General features: G+C 46.3%; 1 protein-coding gene, 1 long non-coding RNA gene and 1 pseudogene across 4 annotated transcripts in view; 1 reads left to right on the top strand and 2 right to left on the bottom strand.

Moving 5' to 3' along the window:
• LOC309656113 (uncharacterized protein) overlaps positions 1-21,858 on the bottom strand; it is a 761,916-nt gene that overhangs the window by 466,197 nt on the left and 273,861 nt on the right. The gene's annotated exons all lie outside the window — the stretch shown is intronic.
• LOC309656161 overlaps positions 1-21,858 on the top strand; it is a 329,878-nt gene that overhangs the window by 44,545 nt on the left and 263,475 nt on the right. The window lies entirely within an intron of this gene.
• LOC309655574 (WW domain binding protein VOPP1 pseudogene) lies at positions 4,154-7,008 on the bottom strand (annotated as a pseudogene). Its single transcript has one exon. The product of its transcript is annotated as a WW domain binding protein VOPP1 pseudogene (transcript).

Here is a 21,858-nt window from a genome sequence, read left to right as displayed (position 1 = left end):
TCTAAACTTCCCCAAGTACACAGTGCTGGGCCAGGGCCTGGTGGAGATCAGAAATAAAAAAGGACCAGAAGAAGACATAACCTCAGTCACTGCAGATCTCACAAAGTGTGGGGCACCCAGCTGGGCCAATCCAGAGAGGGCGCAGGAATCCTCAGGGCGTCATCTGCATGAGATTTGCAAACCAAAAGGATCATCCTCCTGGAACCCAAACGTCTCAGTCAGGTGGGGAAAAGCTGATCATTATTGTGCTAATCAGATGGACAGGTTTAGCTGAGGCAGGGAAGGAGAGAGAGGGGATAATTCTTGAAACCATTCTCTTTCTTCCAAGTCCAGTAGCCCTCCTGGCTCAACTGAAGGCCCCCCAAATTGTCATTAAAGCTGCCCCAAAGGAGAAATATTGGAAAGGGAGCATGTGTAGGGACCTTTTAAAACCCTGCAAGGCACTGACATCATGATTCCTTCTGTGATGAATCAGAAGTACAGAAAACTAAGTAAAATAATTTGTTCCCAAACTGGAGCCATTTCTAAATTTAAATGTCAATCATCTCTTCTCTTCCATGTATGTACCAGCAAGAGGCAGCCATGGGTGCTGTCAAAAGACTGTGTAGAGATTGGTTCAACATGGCAGAGTAGAAGGACATGTGCTCACTCCCTCTTGCGAGAGCACCAGAATCACAACTAACCATAACCACTGGGTGGGTGACTCACAAACTGGAAAACAATTATACCACAAAAGTCCACCCACTGGAATGAAGGTTCTGAGCCCCACGACAGGTTTCCCAACCTGGGGGTCCGGCAACAGGAGGAGGAATTCCCAGAGAATCAGACTTTGAAGGCTAGCAGGATTTTGACTGCAGGACTTCAACAGGTCTAGGGGAAACAGAGACTCCACTCTTGGAGGGCACACACAAAGTAGTGTGTGCATCAGGACCCAGGGGGAAGGAGCAGTGACCCCAGGGGAGACTGAACCAGACCTACCAGCTAGTGTTGGAGGGTCTCCTGCAGAGGTGGGGGGTGGCTGTGGCTCACTCGCGGGACAAGTACACTGGCAGCAGAAGTTCTGGGAAGTACTCCTTGGTGTGAGTCCTCCCAGAGCCCATTAGCCCTACCAAAGGGCTTGTAGGCTCCAGTGCTGGATTGCCTCAGGCCAAACAACCAAAAGGGATGAACTCAGCCCCATCCATCAGCAGACAAGCGGATTAAAGTTTTACTGAGCTCTGCCCACCAGAGCAACACCCAGCTCTACCCACCACCAGTCCCTCCCATCAGGAAACTTGCACAAGCCTCGAAGACAGCCTCTTGCCTCATCCACCAGAGGGCACATAGCAGAAGCAAGAAGAACTACAATCCTGTAGCCTGTGGAATGAAAACCACATTCGCAGAAAGATAGACAATATGAAAAGGCAGAGGACTATGTACCAGATAAGGAACAAGATAAAACCCCAGAAAAAAAACTGAACGAAGTGGAGATATGCAACCTACCAGAAAAGGAATTCAGAATAATGATAGTGAAGATGATCCAGGACCTCGGAATAAGAATGGAGGCAAAGATCGAGAAGATGCAAGAAATGTTTAACGAAGACCTAGAAGAAATAAAGAACAAACAGAGATGAACAATACAATAACTGAAATGAAAACTACACTAGAAGGAATCAATAGCAGAATAACTGAGGCAGAAGAACGGATAAGTGACCTGGAAGACAGAATGGTGGAATTCACTGTTGCAGAACAGAAAAAACAATGAAAAGAAATGAAGACAGCCTAAGAGACCTCTGGGACAACATTAAACGCGCCAAAATTCACATTATAGGGGTTCCAGAAGGAGAAGAGAGAGAGAAAGGACCCGAGAAAATATTTGAAGAGATTACAGTCAAAAACTTCCCTAACATGGGAAAGGAAATAGCCACCCAAGTCCAGAAGCACAGAGTCCCAGGCAGGATAAACCCATGGAGAAACAGGCTGAGACACATAGTAATCAAACTGACAAGAATTAAAGACAAAGAAAAATTATTAAAAGCAACAAGGGAAAAACAACAAATAATATACAAGGGAACTCCCATAAGGTTAACAGCTGATTTCTCAGCAGAAACTCTACAGGCCAGAAGGGAGTGGCATGACATATTTAAAGTGATGAAAGGGAAGAACCTACAATCAAGATTACTCTACCCAGCAAGGATCTCATTCAGATTCTATAGAGAAATCAAAAGCTTTACAGACAAGCAAAAGCTAAGAGAATTCAGCACCACCAAGCCAGTTCTACAACAAATGTTAAAAGAACTTCTCTAAGTGGGAAACACAAGAGAAGAAAAGGACCTACAAAAACAAACCCAAAACAATTAAGAAAATCATAATAGGAACATACATATCATTAATCACCTTAAACATGAATGGATTAAATGCTCCAACCAAAAGACACAGGCTCACTGAATGGATACAAAAACAAGACCTGTATATATGCTGTCTACAAGAGACCCACTTCAGACCTAGGGACACATACAGACTGAAAGTGAGGGGATGGAAAAAAATATTCCATGCAAATGGAAATCAAAAGAAAGCTGGAGTAGCAATACTCATATCAGATAAACTCGAGTTTAAAATAAAGAATGTTACAAGAGACAAGGAATGACAATGCATAATGATCAAGGGATCAATCCAAGAAGAAGATATAGCAATTTTAAATATATATGCACCCAACACAGGAGCACTTCAATACATAAGGCAAATGCTAACAGCTATAAAAGAGGAAATCGACGGTAACACAATAATAGTGGGGGACTTTAACACCTCACTTACACCAATGGACAGATCATCCAGACAGAAAATTAATAAGGAAACACAAGCTTTAAATGACACAAAAAACCAGATAGATTTAATTGATACTTACAGGACATTCCACCCAAAAACACCAGATTACACTGTCTTCTCAAGTGCACATGGAACATTCTCCAGGACAGATCACATCTTGGGTCACAAATCAAGCCTCAGTAAATTTCAGAAAACTGAAATCATATCAAGCATCTTTTCTGACCACAACACTATGAGATTAGAAATCAATTACAGGGAAAAAAACGTAAAAAACACAAACACAATGAGGCTAAACAATACGTTACTAAATAACCAAGAGATCACTGAAGAAATCAAAGAGGAAATCAACAAATACCTAGAGACAAATGACAAAATGAAAACACAATGATCCAAAACCTATGGGATGCAGCAAAAGCAGTTCTAAGAGGGAAGTTTATAGCAATACAATCCTACCTCAAGAAACAAGAAAAATCTCAAATAAACAATCTAACCTCACACCTAATGGAACTAGAGAAAGAAGAACAAACAAAACCTAAAGTTAGCAGAAGGAAAGAAATCATAAAGATCAGAGCAGAAATAAATGAAATAGAAACAAAGAAAACAATAGCAAAGATCAATAAACTAAAAGCTGGTTCTTTGAGAAGATAAACAAAATTGATAAACCTTTAGCCAGACTCATCAAGAAAAAAAGGCAGAGGACTCAAACCAATAAAATTAGAAATGAAGAAGGAGAAGTTACAATGGACACCGCAGAAATACAAACCATCCTAAGAGACTACTACAAGCAATTCTATGCCAATAAAATGGACAACCTGGAAGAAATGGACAAATTCTTAGAAAGGTATAACCTTCCAAGACTGAACCAGGAAGAAATAGAGAATATGAACAGACCAATCACAAGTAATGAAATTGAAACTGTGATTAAAAATCTTCCAACAAACAAAAGTCCAGGACCAGATGGCTTCACAGGAGAATTCTATCAAACATTTAAAGAAGAGCTAACACCCATTCTTCTCAAACTCGTCCAAAAAATTGCAGAGGAAGGAACAGTCCCATACTCATTCTACAAGGCCACCATCACCCAGATACCATAATCAGAAAAAGATACTACAAAAAAAGAAAATTACAGAGCAATATCACTGAAGAATATAGATGCAAAAATCCTCAACAAAATACTAGCAAACAGAAATCAAGAACACATTAAAAGGTTCATACACCATGATCAAGTGGGATTTATCCCAGGGATGCAAGGAGTCTTCAATATATGCAAATCAATCAATGTGATACACCATATTAACAAATTGAAGAATAAAAACCATATGACCATCTCAATAGATGCAGAAAAAGCTTTTTTTTTTCACACCCAAATTTATTTTTATTTTTGCATACATAGGAAACATGACCCTACCAAAAGAACAAAAAAGAGAAATGAGCCAAGTGTTACAAGAGGAAAAGCATGCACCAATCTGCTCCCAGGTCACTCCTAGCCACACACTCTACGGAACTCTATGGAACTTCACACACCAGGAGCTGGACTGGTTCCAAGCAGTGGGCACTGTCCACTGACAGCACGGGGGGAAACAGAGTGGGAAGGAAATGTCACTGTGAGTGGAATTTCCACACACAGTGTCAGTGCCCACAGTAGTGGATTCTCACCCAGGTTCAAGGGAAAACAAAATTTATCTCACACAAACGTGAATATAAAATTGTTGAGTGCTACCTAAATCATCCAGTCTCAAGATCATTTGCTATCAAAAAGATAAACAAAATTTTGTCATGGACATTTGGGTGCCTACTCAGCTGCACCCAGCCCAACTCCAGGGGCAGCTCTCGGGCGCTTCCTCATCAGAACAGTAAAGGGAGAAGCTGGACCTGAAAATGCAAAACGAATGACCTGGAGGAAGAGGAACTTTTGGACCCATGTAGTTGTCCTGGGTTGTCAACAGCAAATGTTGTGCTTTGTTATCTCATTCGAATCAAGGACTTGAGTGCAGGAGGTACTGAAGTTGGGGACAGGAGTTCAGAGGTCACACTTGGTGGTCAAAGACACCGGCAGCAGCATCCGTGTTCACAGTCTGTTTCCATGGTGTTCATCTGGCTCCAAGAGCATCCCGTGGAATCCCCGGGGAGGCTCCCAGACTTTCCATCCTTAGAAAAGGTAAGTCACTGTGGCCACATCCTGATTCCTCACTCCTACTCCATAGATGTGTCCCAGTAGAGCAGGGACAGGGTGACTAGGGCTAGGGAATGAAAACCCTCAGTACCCACTCCAGTGAGATGCCCTGATGCTCAAGTTCAGTGAGTGACAACTTCTCAAGAGGCTCTGTTTAGTTCCTTTCAAAAATAAGCACCCTACCCCCACCCCCCACCACTATACATACAGGGACCTACATGTCTTGGCTATGCGGCTTTGCCCTTCCTATACATGACCTGTCAGGTCTCAATCTGGGTTTAAATACACGATCGCGGGCATTACTCACTATGCAGAGGAGCAGGACTCTGGCCCCCTAACAACCCCAGGACTACCTGTGATCCCAGGGCCAGAGAGGTTTCTGAGCCAGGGTTTGCATTTCCAACCAGATCTTCTTTATTCTAATTTTGATTAACTCCTCAGTGAAATCTATTCGGTCCTTTTTGAAGAGATCTCTCTGCAGTCCTGGGGTTTTGCGTTCCCGTCTTTTTCTTAGCAAGCTCCTCCTCTTCAGAGCCCGGCGTACACCTGCTGAGATCAATCAGCCAGGGCCCAGGCCTGCCCAACCGAGGCTTAAGCCACTGACTGCACCCTGCTGGGACACCTCGCTCCAGGGGCCGATATGGCTTCCCAGCCGCATGTGCCTCTCTGCTTTGAAAGTGTCCATCACAACCCACCATCAGAGCTACCTCAGGGGAGGGTGCACAGGTGCCTGGCCGTGATCACAGGCCAGAGAGCTGCTGACGTCCAGGAAGGACTCGGAGTCTGACCTCAGGACAGGACTCCATACCACCTTCCACAGGACACACTAAAAAGGGCTCGAACATTTTTTTCCCCCAAGTCAGACCAAGAGCTCATCAAATGCAATGTCCGGTTTGAGGCAGGGGGCAATTTCCCATGAATTTAAATAACTTTCCTTAGTGATTTTCAGATAACTCTAGACATCAATTTGGCCTCATTCCGGATCCCCATCTCCTTGAGGTGCAAGCCGTACCCAGGGCTCTCCCAGCCCTGGCTGTGCAGAGGGCAGCTCTGGTCTTCAGGAAGGGGATGGAGAAGAGAGGGCTCAGAGGCTGCACCACCAACGCCTGTTTCTCTGACAGCTTTTTGAAGAGGAAGACTGTCGGGCATGGGGCTCACACAGCCGGCCCTGTGGGGCCTCGTTTCAGACGGGCCGCCTGCCGTGCGTGGGCCTTCTGGGCGGCCCGGGCCCCTCCTCGCATTCATGCGTACTCACCTGCACGTGCCCTGCCTCACCTTCCGCCGGGGTCTCTCCCCTGAGGGTCTGGGCACACTACCCTAGGCGGTCAACCCTCGGGACTCTCCACTTGGCCAGAGCACAGATTACATTAGAAACAGAAGCAACAGAGGAGACACGGGGTGAATTCAAATACTCATCCAACAAGGAAAACTTGAAAGGAAGCTGTGCTTGCTTTGACGATATCAAAAAGGAATTTGCCCTTAGTGGCTCATAAGACCATTCCTGGAAGTGAACAGTGATGGGGACAGGGAGGGTGAGTGACAGCCTCTCCCGGCCTCCCCGGCCAGTTGCACAGGCAGGTGCCAGGCAGCTCCCGGCTACTTGGCCTTCACCACCTGTTCATATGGGGGCAGTGGCGTGCTGCAGTAGGAAGGGGGTGGTGGGTAGGCTGTGCTTCCCTGGGGTGAGTTGGGTTGGACCTGGAAAGCCATCGCCACAGGGTTCCCAGCAGGATTCATCCCTGGTCCTCCAGGGTCGGTGTAAAACGGCAGCCCCAGCTGCTGGGCTCCTGGAGTGGGGTTCGGGGGCTGCCTGGTGTAAGACACGTTGAATGCCGGCTCCTCGATCAGCGGCAGGGGGTACATGCACCTCCGGATGAGGAAGCCGGCACCACAGCAGAAGAGCATGCCCATCATCAGGAGGAACCAAAAGTAGCACAGCCTCTGTATGGAGAGGGCCTGCACACAGCACCTGGAGCCTCAGCAGTCCTCGCAAGGGCGGCATCTGTTTGCTACACATCCTGTGGGCAGAATTACAGTGGTTTCCTTCTGGGGAGGCCCTGTAACCGGATGACCAAAGACATATAATATGTTGGATAGAGTCCTTCAAAATACCAACAATGCTTTTGGGCCTCTGTGCAGTCCACGGGCAGCCCCAGCAGCCGCACAGCCACACTCCCGGCCAGGCAGCCCATGGCTGCGTATCCTCCTGGTCGCAGGCGCGGGTCAGCAGCACGACCCCCGTGAGGGGGCCAGCCAGCTGGCAGGCGGGATCCCAGCCGGGGTCACAGGGGCTTGGGCAGGCGGGCAGGGAGCCGGGCTGAGTCACGCAGCCCTCGCCACATTTGTCCCCAGCTCGCGTGTCAGAAAAAGCTTTTGACAAAATTCAACACCCATTTATGATAAAAACTCTCCAGAAAGTGTGCATAGAGGGAACCTACCTCAAAATAATGAAGGCCATATACAGCAAACCCATAGCAAACATCATTCTCAATGGTGAAAAACTGAAAGCATTTCCACTAAGATCAGGAACAAGACAAGGATGTCTACTCTTGACACTATTATTCAACATAGTTTTGGAAGTCCTAGCCACGGCAATCAGAGAAGAAAAAGAAATAAAAGATATCCAAATTGGAAAAGAAGAAGTAAAGCTGTCACTGTTTGCAGATGACATGATACTATAAACAGAGAATCCTAAAGATGCCACCAGAAAACTACTAGAGCTAATTGATGAATTTGGTAAAGTTGCAGGATACAAAATTAATGCACAGAAACCTCTTGCATTCCTATACACTAACAATGAAAGATCAGAAAGAGAAATTAAGGAAACAATCCCATTCACCATTGCAACAAAAAATAAAATACCCAGGAATAAACCTACCTAAGGAGGTAAAAGACCTATACTCAGAAAACTATAAGACACTGATGAAAGAAATCAAAGATGACCCAAACAGATGGAGAGATATACCATGTTCTTGGATTGGAAGAATCAGTATTGTGAAAATGACTATACTACCCAAAGCAATCTACAGATTCAATGCAATCCCTATCAAATTACCAGTGGCATTTTTTACAGAACTAGAGCAAAAAATCTTAAAATTTGTATGGAGACACAAAAGACCCCAAAGAGACAAAGCAATCTTGAGGGGAAAAAATGGAGCTGGAGGAATCAGACTCCCTGACTTCAGACGATACTACAAAGCTTCAGTAATCAAGATAATATGGTACTGGCACAAAAACAGAAATATAGATCAATGGAACAGGATAGAAAGCCCAGAGATAAACCCACGCACCTATGGTCAACTAATCTATGACAAAGGAGGCAAGGATATACAATGGAGAAAAGACAGTCTCTTCAATAAGTGGTGCTGGGAAAAATGGACAGCTACATGTAAAAGAATGAAATTAGAACACTCCCTAACACCATACACAAAAATAAACTCAAAATGGATTAGAGACCTAAATGTAAGACTGGACACTATAAAACTCTTAGAGGAAAATATAGGAAGAACACTCTTTGACATAAATCACAGCAAGATCTGTTTTGACCCACCTCCTAGAGTAACGGAAATAAAAACAAAAATAAACAAATGGGACTCAATGAAACTTAAAAGCTTTTGCACAGCAAAGGAAACTATAAACAAGACGAAAAGACAACCCTCAGAATGGAAGAAAATATTTGCAAATGAATCAACGGACAAAGGATTAATCTCCAAAATATATAAACAGCTCATGCAGCTCAACAGCAAAAACACAAACAACCCAATCAAAAAATGGGCGGAAGACCTAAATAGACTTTTCTCCAAAGAAGACATACAGATGGCCAAGAAGCACATGAAAAGATGCTCAACATCACTAATTATTAGAGAAATGCAAATCAAAACTACAATGAGGTATTACCTCACACTGGTTAGAATGGGCATCATCAGAAAATCTACAAGGGAACCCTCTTGCACTGTTGGTGGGAATGTAAATTGATACAGCCACTATGGAGGACAGTATGAAGATTGTGTAAAAAACTAAAAATGGAATTACCATATGACCCAGCAATCCCACTACTGGGCATATACCCAGAGAAAACCATAATTCAAAATGACACATGCACTCCAATGTTCATTGCAGCACTATTTACAATAGCCAGATCATGGAAGCAACCTAAATGCCCATCAACAGATAAATGGATAAAGAAGATGTGGTACATATATAGAATGGAATTGGATTTCCAGAAAGCCAAAGCTGAGGGAGGCTGGGGTCCTCGGTGTGGGAATAACTGCCAGGGTCCCCATCAGGTACCCAATAACTGCGAATGAGTGGACCTTATGAACAAATGGGGCCACTGGGCAGTTTGACCAGCATTAAGACAAAGACAAAGCAGCTCATCTGGAGTCTTGTACATCCACAGAAATGGTCTAGCCAGAGGCAGCCAACATTGAACATGGGATCTCTTCTCCCTGGAATATTACCCTTCCACCACACCCACCCCTTTCCCAATTCTCCCCTCACCCTGGTGAAAGCTCACAGGCAGTGTCCCACCCACCCTAGCTCACTTCCCATTCACTCACTCATTCAGCAAACACTAACAGGCACCCACTGTGTGTCAGTCAGTGTGCCAGGCCCTGGAGAGACAGGGAGGCCAGACACAGCCTGCTTCTCAGCCCTGCTGGGGACAGGGAGGGAGCCGTCCCTCTGTTCCTCTCATTCCGGGCACGCTCCACACCAGGCCAGCTCTTCAGAGAACCATGGCTTCTCCATTTCTTCTTCCTGAGGCCTCACCCTCTTGCAGGAGCAGCAGCTCAGAAAATCTCTGTCCTTTCACTTGCATTATAGGATTTTTTTTTAAATAGCAGCAGCAGCCTTACCTTCCAAGAAGCCTGTTAGGCCTTAGCTAATATTTACATGTATTTGCATTTCCTTTGTACACACGGCTGGGGAAAGAAAGGGTGGGGAAGGGAGTTTTGCCAGGGAATGAAAATGCACCCTGGGCCAATCCTCAAAGTGCTCTTGCAATTGCCAACTTAAAATCAAGATGCAACTTGTTTAGCTAAAATTCAGGTAATTTCTGTCACTCCTACTCTGGCTCTTCTTCCCCTGCAAACTCGCAGCTCCTTAGCTGGCCTGTGCATCGGTCCCACTCATGTGTGAGGGAGCTGTAGTTGGTCTTGGGCTTATATGCACTGGAAATTTTCTTTGCCTAATTCTGCAGGTTTGGGTCATTTTCAGAGAGCTCTGTGGGCACCCTCTGGTGGCTGACGGAAAATTTTACCTGCAAAAATTACAGTTGAACTGGGAAGGCTTTATTTGGCAGTCAGGCTCTGTGGCTGGATGGTGGACATTGTTGAGTTTATTCGCTGTACTTTGTACCACCTCTTTCATCACACGATACATGGCTGGAACCGTGGCTCTGCCCTCTCAGAAGGACTGGAGCTAAGAAAGGGCAGAGCTAAGACACAGGGCCTCCTTGTGGGCGCAGTTTTTGCAGATCAGCCTGGGTGAGGAGGATGAGGGCAGCACTTCCTCGGGCTCTCAGAGGACTAACCCCCGGAGAAGCCACTGCATTCCCGGAGCAGGCCAGGCTTGAACAGCATTCTTCCCAGCGTTCCCGCTCCTCCGCTGGTCCTAGGGGCAGCCATTCCTGAGAATCGTCCTGGTCTGTGGGGAAGGGCAGGGACGGGAGGCAGCGTGGAGGAAGAGAGGCAGGAAGGAAAACTCTCCACCTGAGGATGACGCCCCAGGCCCTCAAATCAGGGGATCTGATGAGCATAGCTGTTCTGTCAACACGATAAGTGCCCGCACCTGATTTTCCTTAGCTCGTTCTCCAAGGATTTTATTAGTCTCGGGAGAGTGCCCAGAGTCAGCCCAGGTTGCCTTCATTTTGCAAAAAGAGGTCCCAGGAGGTTAAGGACAAATGTGACGTCACCCAGCCCGTCAGCGCAGGCCAAGCCTGGAGTTTTCTCACCTGCCGGGTTAGGATGCTTTGATATTTACCTGCAGCCCCTGTGGTCTCAGTCACCTCCGCCCCGCACTCTATCAGAGCAAACCACTCTCAACCAGCAAACCGTGACGAGACCTCTGAAGAGGAAGATCTTAAGGAAGGGTACACTTTGAGGCACAGGGAAGTGCCGTGTCACAAGTGGGTTCCAGAAGCTGGCAAGAGAACCAGGTGGCTCAGATTCCAGATTCTGCCATCTTAGGCCCAAACCGTATCATTTACCTGGAAACAAAGAGGTGTTGTCTACCAGGGGCAGCCTTCTTTATTGCCACCATTTTTCATTTGCTTTCTTTCAAAACCAGGCCCCAGGGCACAAGGGAAGCCCAGCTCCCGATGAGCCATCAGTCACCCCACACTGGTGGTGGCAGCCCGGTTCTGCCCGGCTGGGTCTGAGAGCACCGCGGGACGGCGGGAAAATGTCGTTGGTGGGCAGCCCAGAAGCCAAGATGTGACTGGAGCAGAGCAAGAAAAACAAACAGAACAAAACAAAACCCAGTGTGACCACACCTGTGGGAACAGACCATTCAACTACACTCAGAACAATTAATCCGGAGGCAGGGCAGTCCAGGGAGCTCCTGTTGAATCCGAACTGAGCGTGTGGGTTTCTCCCTCTAAACCTGTGCTTCCAGAAGAATGAAAATACTATTGCGAGGTCACTACGTGCCAAACACGCAGGATGGAGTAGGTATCGTGCTCACTGCAGCTAAAGGAGAGCTGCCGCCCACTCTAAACCCTTCGTACGGATTACCTCATTAGTCCTCGTGACAACCAAATGAAGGAGGTACAGCTAATCCCCCATAAAAGAGGACACTGAGACAGAGAAATTAAATAATCTGCATCATGCATATCGCCAGTGGTGGAGTCAGGATTCAACCCTGGCCATCTGGCTTCAGAGCTGGTGCTCTTAAACCACTTCACCCTGTGGTTTCCTCCAGTATGTGCTAAGAGCTCATTGAGCCTTCATAAAAGCTGCACATAGTATGTACTAGCACCCCCATTTTACTGATGAGAAAACAGAATCATAGAGGAGCTAAATAAGGTTATACAGCTAGCAAGAGGCAGAGCCAGAATTTGAATCCAGGTAGCTAGACTGCTGAATCCCAGCTCTAATCATCACATTCTACCACCTCCCTTTAAGCCAGGGCAGCTTTCCAACGCTCCCACTCACTAGGTTTTGCAAAATTCCTGCTGGATGTTGGCAAGTGCCACTCTGGCTTTGCGGCTCACCCCAGAGCCCAGGGAGTGGCCCTCCTGCCCTCCCAGAGGCAGATGTGAAGGGGCACCTGGCCCTCTGCACACTGCTCCAGGGATTTCCCCCCAGGAGCCAGTGGGTTCACTGCCACTGCTGACTAGCAAAGTAACCTGAGTCTTGATTCTGCCCCGGTCGCCTGGGTTTGTCTATCTGGGGCTTCAGACCTGGGAAGGTGTCCCTCTCTCCTTAGCCAGATTATTCCTATTTCCTTGGAAGCACAAATGTTTATTTTATGGGACATAAAGGCAGAGCCAGTTCCTTCACTGGGTATCAGGCTCCCCAGGGCTCCCCCTGGACGGCCACTCAGGAAATCGGGAAGGCGGGCTCAACCCCAGCGCTGCTCTGAGGGGCCAGCATCCATAGCGTGTTACTACATTTTCCATTTGAATTAACGTTGATTAAATGCTGATTAAATCAAACATTTAGCTGTTGGATTAAGAAATATCTCAGGCAGATTTTTCTCCTTTCTGGCTTATTGATCACATACCTGGCTACCTTCCAAAAGAGATTCTGGCCTTTGTCTTTTAAGGTTCATGTTCTGCTAGGTTGAGTGGTTTGAGTTGTATCAAATGGGGTCGACACCATGACACCAACTTTAAATTGCCTGGTGCCTGTGCTGGCTGTCTCCCATCTGTCACTCCAGAGCTCCCTTCACGCTTCTCCAACCTGCTCTGTGTGTGTGTGCCAGGGGGCTGACCTACAAGGACACATCAATGGGTTCCTTATCCTCTGGCTTTCGTTGGGTCCATTCGATGGAGGTCACTGGCAGTAAATAAGTAGGCAGGAGGTGAGAGAAGCCAAGGGGGTTGTCCCCCTGGCTCTCTTCCTGCCAGGCTACCAGGGATTATCTGTGTCTACCACTGAGGCCACACCTCATATATTCTAGTAACCGTAACCACTGGTGGTTATAAACTACCCCCAACACTTCATAGCTTAAAACAACCACAAACATTTATTTTACTGATGAAGCTATAATTTGGACAGGGCTCGGTGGGGCAACTCATCTCTGCTCCACGTGGCATAAGCTGGGGCAGCTTGACTAGGGTTGGAGAATCCACTTCCAAGATGGCTAGCAAGTTGGGGTAGGTTATGGTCTGAGCAAGCTTAGGACTGTTAGCAGAGGCCTCAGTTCTCTAGGTGGGCCTCTACTTGGGGCTGATAGACTTCCTCCCAGCAAGGTGTCCATGTTCCAAGAGCAAATGTCCAAAGGAAAGGAAATGGAAGTTTCCAGTCTCTTAAGACCTGGGCCTGGGAACAGATCCAACATCACTTCTGCCATGTTCTATTGGTCAAAGCAGTTGCAGAGGCCCCTCTGATTCAAGGGGAAAGAACATAGACCCCACTCTTGATGAAAAGGGTATCAGAGAATTTTATCTATCTTTAATCCATCACATTTTATAAGTGCCCCTCCTATGGCTAATCCCTCCAGGTTCCAATAACTGGTCTACTCCCTTGCTCCATCAGGCGGGGGGTGGAGCAGCTCGCTCCCTGATAGTGCTTGCCCAAGGTGCTACACCACCCCTGGTTTCCCTAAACCCTGATCACACATCTGCAACAGTCTCTTTACTAAACTCCCCCTCAAAACATCCAGTTGGAGTGTGCCCAGGTATTTGCTGGGACCCTGGCAATGTTTCTCTGTCAAGTTCTTCTTTGCCCACACAGGAATATCCCATGAGCCCACCCTCCTCAGGACCTTTCCTCCCAACTCCCACCAGCCCCCATACTCCCCACACTCAAATCTCCTTTCAACTTTACCTAGTACTTTCCTTCTGGCCCTTGGAAGACCTCTGCTCAGTCATTAACTGCAGTAATTTATCAAAATAATTCGTGCTTCCATGCTTCCAGGGTGCTCAAGGCTTCATGACCACCTCTCCCAGGAAAATGGTTACACAGTTATAGAACTCTATAGTTAAATCTAAATCCAAAGAGAAATGCCTAAAGATAAAAATTTGTGACCCTCCAATTAAGCTAATACGGGTATCCTTTTGGTCAAGCTAGCCTTTCAGATCCCCTCAGACCACACAGACAACCTCCAAACCTTCCTGCTCTTAGCCTCCCCTAGACATTTACCTTGACCTTGGATCTCCAGGCAGAGATTGACGATCTATTTTCCTTTCCTTGGCTTTTCCCTGATGACTGTCATGCCTTCAATGTGGGAACTGTAACTGATAAATTCAGGACCAGGGCCAAAGGGCATATTTACTGCCCCAATGCCTCATTTCATTCAAAGACAAGTGTATTTCCAGCAATTGAGAAGGAACAAAGGTTGTATTTCTATGACACTGTAAAAGATAGCATTTTCTGGATTCTTATCTGGAACTCTGATAGTTATGGTATCTGTCACGTACTTAATCAGCAGAGACGAGAAAGGCAGCACTAAACTATCTCTGAAGCACTTTCTTATCTTCTATTACTTCCCGAACTTCTTTTCATTAATTAATTCATTGAAGAAATATTTATTTGAACATTTGCTGTATGTGGCAGGCACTGTATGAAGCACTGGGAACAATGATGAGCAAAAACGGACTAAAAGATACATGACAAAGAATTACACAGATAAATGCGATATAACACACTGTGATGCCAGTTTCCTTGTAACATGAGGGCGTATAATAGGGAGATAGTGGTAATCAGTGAGGTCAGGGATAGGTTTCTGTCACCCTTAAGTTCCACTAATGCTCCCGCCCTCTACCAAGCTCAACCCTGCCCTGGGATAATGTAGAACAGATAAAATGAAAGTGTTAGCCCTGTTGCTGGTAGCCCTGAGCTGCTGAGCGCTAGGGACCTCCACCTACAGCAGCCCTGTCAGGTCCCTAGTCAAACCCACCCACCCTTTGAGATATCAGGAGAACCACTCCCATCGGTAGCAGCTATGTGGAGTCTGTCTAGGGCTTCTTCTAAAGCACAGTGAACCTTGTTTCACAGTGACACATCCAGGTCTTCCATGATGTCTACCTGTTGCCATGTCAAGTTGTCTAAGGTCTCTCTACCAAGCAGTCCCAGCCCCACTTACCAGGATGCCTCAGAGGTAATGTTGCCAGAGATGAGAGTGGCGTATCTGGCTCAACTGTTTGTCCAGGTCTTTTTTTTTTTTAAATTGAAGTATAGTTGATTTACAATGTTGTGTTAGTTTCAGGTGTACAGCAAAGTGATTCAGTTATACATACGTACATATGTTCTTTTTCAGAGTCTTTTCCTACATAGGTTATTACAAAATACTGACTATAATTCCCTGTGCTATTCAGTAGGTCCTTGTTGGTTATCTATTTTATATATAGTAGTGTGTATCTGTTAATCCCAAACTCCTAATTTATCCCTCCTCACCCCCTTTCCCCTTTAGTAACCATAAATTTGTTTTCTATGTCTGTGCATCTATTTCTGGTTTGTAAATAAGTTCATTTGTATCATTTTTTTAGATTCCACATATAAGTGATATCATGATATTTGTCTTTGTCTGACTTACTTCACTTAGTATGATAATCTCTAAGTCCATCTATGTTGCTGTAAATGGCATTATTTCATTCTTTTTTATGGCTGAGTAATATTCCACTGTCTATAGATACCACATCTTCTTTACCCATTCATCTGTAGATGGATATTTAGGTTGCTTCCATGTCTTGGCTATTGTAAATAGTGCTGCAATGAACATTGGGGTGCAAGCATCTTTTCAAATTAGAGTTTTCTCTGGATATATGCCCAAGTTCAGGTCTTTAAAGAGCTGGGTTTTATACCTTCCCTGAGTCCACGTGCTATAGGATCCTATGGAAGTCTTTCTGCCATGAAGCTGGGTATTACTATCCTGATATTTACTTTTAGTTGCTCCTCTCCTTATAGCTAATCATGGGGGAAACTACACATTTAGGCAGTATCCAAGGTTCTCTGGGCCCCATGTTCACTCTGTCTTCTAAGGAGAGCCAGGCGCAGTGGGCAGCCCCCCGGGGATTCTGTGTCCTCCAGATGCTGCCCATGTTACTAGAGCAGACACCCCATCAAGCCCTGCCCTGCCCTGCTCCTCCCTGCCTGTGTGCACAGAACGTGTGTCTGCCTCGCAGCTGAGGCCCACGTGTTAGGATGAGTGTTCCCATCTGAGGATGCTAGTCTGGTAAGGCAACAAACAGTTGCCGAGAGAAACATGAATCAGAACTGGATATAAATGCTGGTGCTGCCACGTACCAGCTACGTGCATTTGGGCACCATCCTGAAACAGCCTCAGTTTCTTCATCGGCCAAAACAATGAGATAATCATTTCCACCTTCCAAGAATAAATAAAATAACAGCAACCCTACACAATGCTGGGAACCCAGAAGGCTATACTCAGCCATCTTCTCCAAGACTAAAGCAAATGTGCAGATCATGAAAAACACACCCCGTTTGCTGAAATAAAACACTCTACCCCGGAGAGGAGGACTGCATCCTGAACACTCTGGTGGCAGAGAAGTCAGATCCTGTGAAGAGCACCAGGGTAGGGGCTGAGTTAGGCTTTCACGTTCAGTGGAAGTTCAAGGGCTGCGGCAGGAGGAGGCCTGCCAGATCTAAGAGATTCTGTCAGTCCGAAGGGAACAAGTGTGGATATGGGCAAGGTTTCAGACAGAGCGGGCCCACTGCCCTAAAATGCTGCACTGACCTTGACTCAGGCCAGCCTGTGCACGCCCGCCCCATCCCGTGGGGAAAAGGAGGGAGTAACACTGACAAGTGCCCCACGCTCCCCTAAAAAGAGCGAGCTAGTGCCTCCCCACTTCTGGGACCACCTACAGGATCTGCGAAGGGGTCTAACACCACCACCACCACCAGCAAATGGACCTTGACGACCCCTCCAAGCTGAGTCCAGAGAGGAAGAGCCTCCCTCTGCCTGGCTTGGAAAGAGGCTGCAAGAGGTAACAGCCACTGGGGCTCAGTCAGCACAGCGGGCCAGCTTTCGGAGGGTCTGAATAAATGCTTGCTGTGCTGCGCGCCCAGAGGACAAGACTGCCTCTCTTTGGGTGACCTTGCTGCCAGCAGCGGCTTTGTTAGCGCGTGGACTTTCATCATATTCAAAAGAGTCTACATTTGAAAGTAGTTAAGCTGAAGGAAGCTGGGAAAAAAGGAGTCCGAAGAAGCCCGCTGGGATAACATAACCCTTCAACCAAGTTGTCACCCGGGGCCTAAGTGGGTAGTGGGCAGTACACAGAGGGGGGCTTTCTCTCTCACACACACTTTGCCAAAAGCAAGGCTTACCCGAATCACCGTGATCATCATCGCCGTTATTGAGAGTTGACCATGTGCCTGGAACCTTCCTGAGCACTCCCCACCCATCGTGGCATTCAACCCTCACAACCACTCCGAGGTAAGTGTATCTCTGTTATACAAACAAGGAAACGGAAGCTCAGAGATGACAGAGCACCAGTACCGGGTCTTCACTGTTGATAAGTGGTAAAGCTGCAAGATTACTCTTTGTAAAGAGTAATGAAGAAAAGTACAGCATCTTCGAATTAGAGTGCCCTCGGGATAAGGGCTTCAAAGTTACAGGCTCTCAAGATGAGAAGGGACTTTAAAGTCACCCCAGTCACTCACTCCAGGCTTCTCTGTCTCCTGTTCACCAAGGGCAGGAAGGACGGATCCCTGGGCCCTCGGTGAAACATCATCTCATCTCCGTGCTCTTCCCCAGACGGCACACACTGTAAATTGTGCCCGGGAGGATTCGGGTACTTCCTTCTTATCCCATCTTATTTAGGAAGATCAGAGCGAGATCTGGCTTCGCGGGCCTGTGACCCGTGAGTCACACAGCGTCCCTTGCTTAGAAGGGTCCCATGCTGGATTTACCGCTTTGCTGTTTTAACAAGGGATCCTGTATTTTCATTTTGCAATGAGCCCCGCAAATGTCATATCTGATTGCGGACAGAGCTTTAGGTTTAGGGCAGGGAGAAGCAGCCATTCAAACTACAGTTAGCGTCTTTTGCCTGCACCCACTTCTCATAGAAGTGGGCTGCCTGGTGACAACACCACACGTGATGAAGCCCAAAGGGCACTGATGTGCCCCTTTCCAACAAATGCAGATAAAACAGATACTTTAAATGTGTCAATATGGGAGAAACTGTTTTCTCAAAAATTTAACTGTATTGTACCTGGTATTGATACCAACCACTAAAGCCAGCCACTGTCTCTCTCAGGTTTTACTTGATTTCATAAAAACCACAACGAGCTTGCCACCCTTTCCTCATCACTGCTGAGTTCGGGAATTTCAAGTGTACAATCACAGCAATCGTCCTAATTTTGCACAGATTTCCACAGCAATACAGACGGTCAAAAGGAAGAAAAGGAGCGCTGTTTGCTGTCCAATTATGGGGAGCATGCAGGAACAGGATTGGAAGTCCTGATGTCAAAAACTCCTGTGTTGATCATACTCTACACTTCCGGACATGTTTTAACAGTGTTTAAAAGCCAGAGGCCTGGATAAAGAGAAAACAAGCCTTAATCGTTTTCCTAGGACTGTGATCCCCTGAAATAGCATTTGCTTTCACACAAAGACAAAAGGGAAAATACGAGTAGAGAATCTGTGTTTGTGGAGAATTAGGCTCCTCCAAATCTTGATTTCATGGCACTTAAAAGTATGTTGGTGATATGAGCCCAGGTAGATGTAAAGGACTAAACTAAATCAAAGTTAAGCAGAGTTTCCAAGGTTTTTTTTAAAGAGAGGAGCCACTATTTAGGTCTATTACCCCTACACACACACACACACACACACACAATTTTACCTCTTTAACTCAAAGCCCAGGGGTTTTTCTCTTCTAGATTTGGTGTTAGAATAGCTGACACTAGTGATATTTATTCCAAGGCACCATTCATTCATTCCTTCCTTCATTCACTGACAAGGTCAGTTCAAAACATGTGGGTCCCCTGAATAGGCTAAAGGTTCAGCACCTCTTCCACCAATATGCGTTTACTATTTGTTCAGCGTCTGCTTAATGGAGGTGGGGAAAGCTGATTTGATATTAATAAAAAATGAAAATGTCTTTGTTTATAACCCACATGTCCACTATCCTTCTCATCCTCTTCTGAGTATTTTCAAAGCACAATTCCACTCGCAGAAGAGCATTGGTGAGTGATGTAATTTACTGACATGTTCGACATGGTGATGTAGAAAGGCATTTACATTGCACAGCAGACAGTGCTGTGCTTGAAAATTCCCAATACCACATTGTGTAGGACAAGGATATATGTTCCAGGTAGTCAAAAGAAAAATGTATTTAAAATAAACCTGCTCCTTTATCCTCACTTTTTATTATTACTCTTGCCCTCACTCATCTTCTTGTCTTCAGAGTCTTTGACATGTCAGTGGAATTAGTGCATCCCTGGTTAATCCAGCCAGTATGACCAGGAAGCAGAACAAAGGCAGCAAACTCTTCTAGTGCTTGTAGTGAGCAAAGACTGGCCATCCCAGGGTGGCCACTGAACCAGTATTCCCCTCACCTCTCCCAAACATCTCCTCCACCCCACACCCACCTACACAGTCATGCTCACACAGTCTTTGAGAAAACCCACCTCCCCAACGGCCCACATTCACCAGAAAAGCCAGACTCTGACACAGTCTGTTAGTGTAACTCAAAGGGCATGCTGCCCATCTCATACTAGCCTGGACCTCCCCCATCGGGGTTCAAGGGCCCAGGGCCCACTCTGAAATTGCTTCTGTAAACTAGATGTATGATCCTCTCTGAAGGGTCACCCTTATCTGGGATCTCTTCAGTAGAAGGCCTCCTGGGAAAGAAGACCGTAAAATCTGGAAACAGACAATGGGGAGCTAGAACTGACCAGGACTCTGGGGACCAGGGAGAAAAGGTCCCAAATGCCTGCAGGAGTGGGACAGAGAGGAGAGGAGCGTATAAGAAGCTAAGGGGAAAGCCTCCTGCTAACAGACCCATGGCAGGTAAACAGCACGAGCTGTTAGAGTTGGCTACTCCTCCCTCCTCCTTTCCATTCCAGAACTCTCCTGAAGGCCCTCCTGGCACGTGCAGAAGTGCGTAGTGATAGCTTCCTGCTCCCATTTACTTCTTGCACAATCTTCTCTCCTATCCATAGAGAAGGCTACTCCTTGAATAGTTTTGACCGGGAACCAATAGTGATGACTAAAAAAAATCATTAACTGAGCCTCAGAAGGAAGGAATATCTTCAGAATGAGACCCGCAAAATCCTCCCCTCATGTCATTTATATTGAATGGGTGTTACCCCTGGACTTTAAATTATTTTAATATGCCTTTCAAGTCACTTTCCTCTCTGCATAAGCTCCCTGTTGAACCATTCCTGTCTGTGCTGTTGCCACCATTGCTGGTGCCCCTAAACAGTACCCACTCTCCCCACCCTCACATTCTAGGCGAAGAAACAGGGAATACAGTAAAACAGCAACAACAGCAAACTCAAAGAGGGTCAAGGGTGCAAATGTCCAAAGAGCGTTGCAGAAAGAAAGTGCTAGAGGAATCAAGAGGGCAGAGAGAGTTTTGACCAGAGGCAAGCAGAACAGGAGTAGCATTAGAAGTAGAGGTTAGTGGCAAGGATTTTGAGACAAAAGGCAGCTCTACTCAGGCAAAAGTGAATTCCTCAGTCCAAACTACTCCATTCATTCCAAATGGAAGGTCTCAAGACAGTGGTGCACTGGTACATGTTGGACAACTAGACATGGATTTGTAGACTTTGCCAATTTCCATGGTGTCAGTACTCCCGCCAAGGCCCATTTCATGCTACCAGCTTATGACCAAACACAGAGTTGGAAGACACACACAAAATTGACTCTCCCCAAGCACATGCAAGTTAGCTCAAGCACACCACTGGGGCAAAACCTCTGATACCTATTGCTTAAATTTAGCCAGATTTCACTAGCTCCCAAACAGCACTTTTCAAGATGGCGATGGGCTGACACAAAGCACAAAGCAGCTACATCAATACTGGATGTGCTGCTTTCGTACATAGCATAGGGAACTTGGCCTATTTTTAGTACTGCAATTCCCTGCATACTGTTTGCAATTCTCTGGCCCACCTCTAGTCTTAGTATTCCCTTCCATAAAGGAAAGGACATCGTATCAGCCTCTGCTCAGCCTTTTGGGCTCAAGAGAATGTGTACCAGCCCCAACTACACTGTTTACCACCATGGCTGGTCAACCTGATATCACCTCCCCAACTTCTGTTTGGATCTGCCTGGAAGCACAGGTGGTCACATACTCTGACTCTAACCATTCGTAGTGCTAAAATGGTGACCTTAAGCCTCTAACCTGGTAACCTGTACTAATATAACTCTTAGAAGTAAAAATACCTCAAGACTCTCTAAACTCAAAACTGCTTTTGTGCTGCAAAGAGAAACTGGAAACAACAGAAAGCAAGAGTTAGGGCTCCTCAGCAGACCTCTTATAGAAATCTCAGCTTTCCCTGGGGGCCCTTCCAGCATTACTCCACTTGCATTTTATAGCCACTGGACAAAACGGACTCTACTGTAAGGGTCAGGCCATAGCAACACTTCAGGACCTACTGCCAGTGCAAGTAGGGTGGTGGGAAGCAATTGGCTGAGGGTAAAAGGGAGCCTGTCAGAGGCAGGTGAGGCAATGTCTAGTCTACGAGTCTATACAAAGGACTTTTCTTCTATCCTGCAAGTGTCTCAGAGGCAGAGCAGTTTCAAGTGTA

This window comes from Balaenoptera physalus (assembly GCF_965194825.1).
Source record: "Balaenoptera physalus genome assembly, chromosome: 2".
NCBI classification, from domain to species: domain Eukaryota; kingdom Metazoa; phylum Chordata; class Mammalia; order Artiodactyla; family Balaenopteridae; genus Balaenoptera; species Balaenoptera physalus.
Note: the sequence above shows the minus strand (reverse complement) of the source record. Positions and strands in the feature narration are given on the sequence as shown.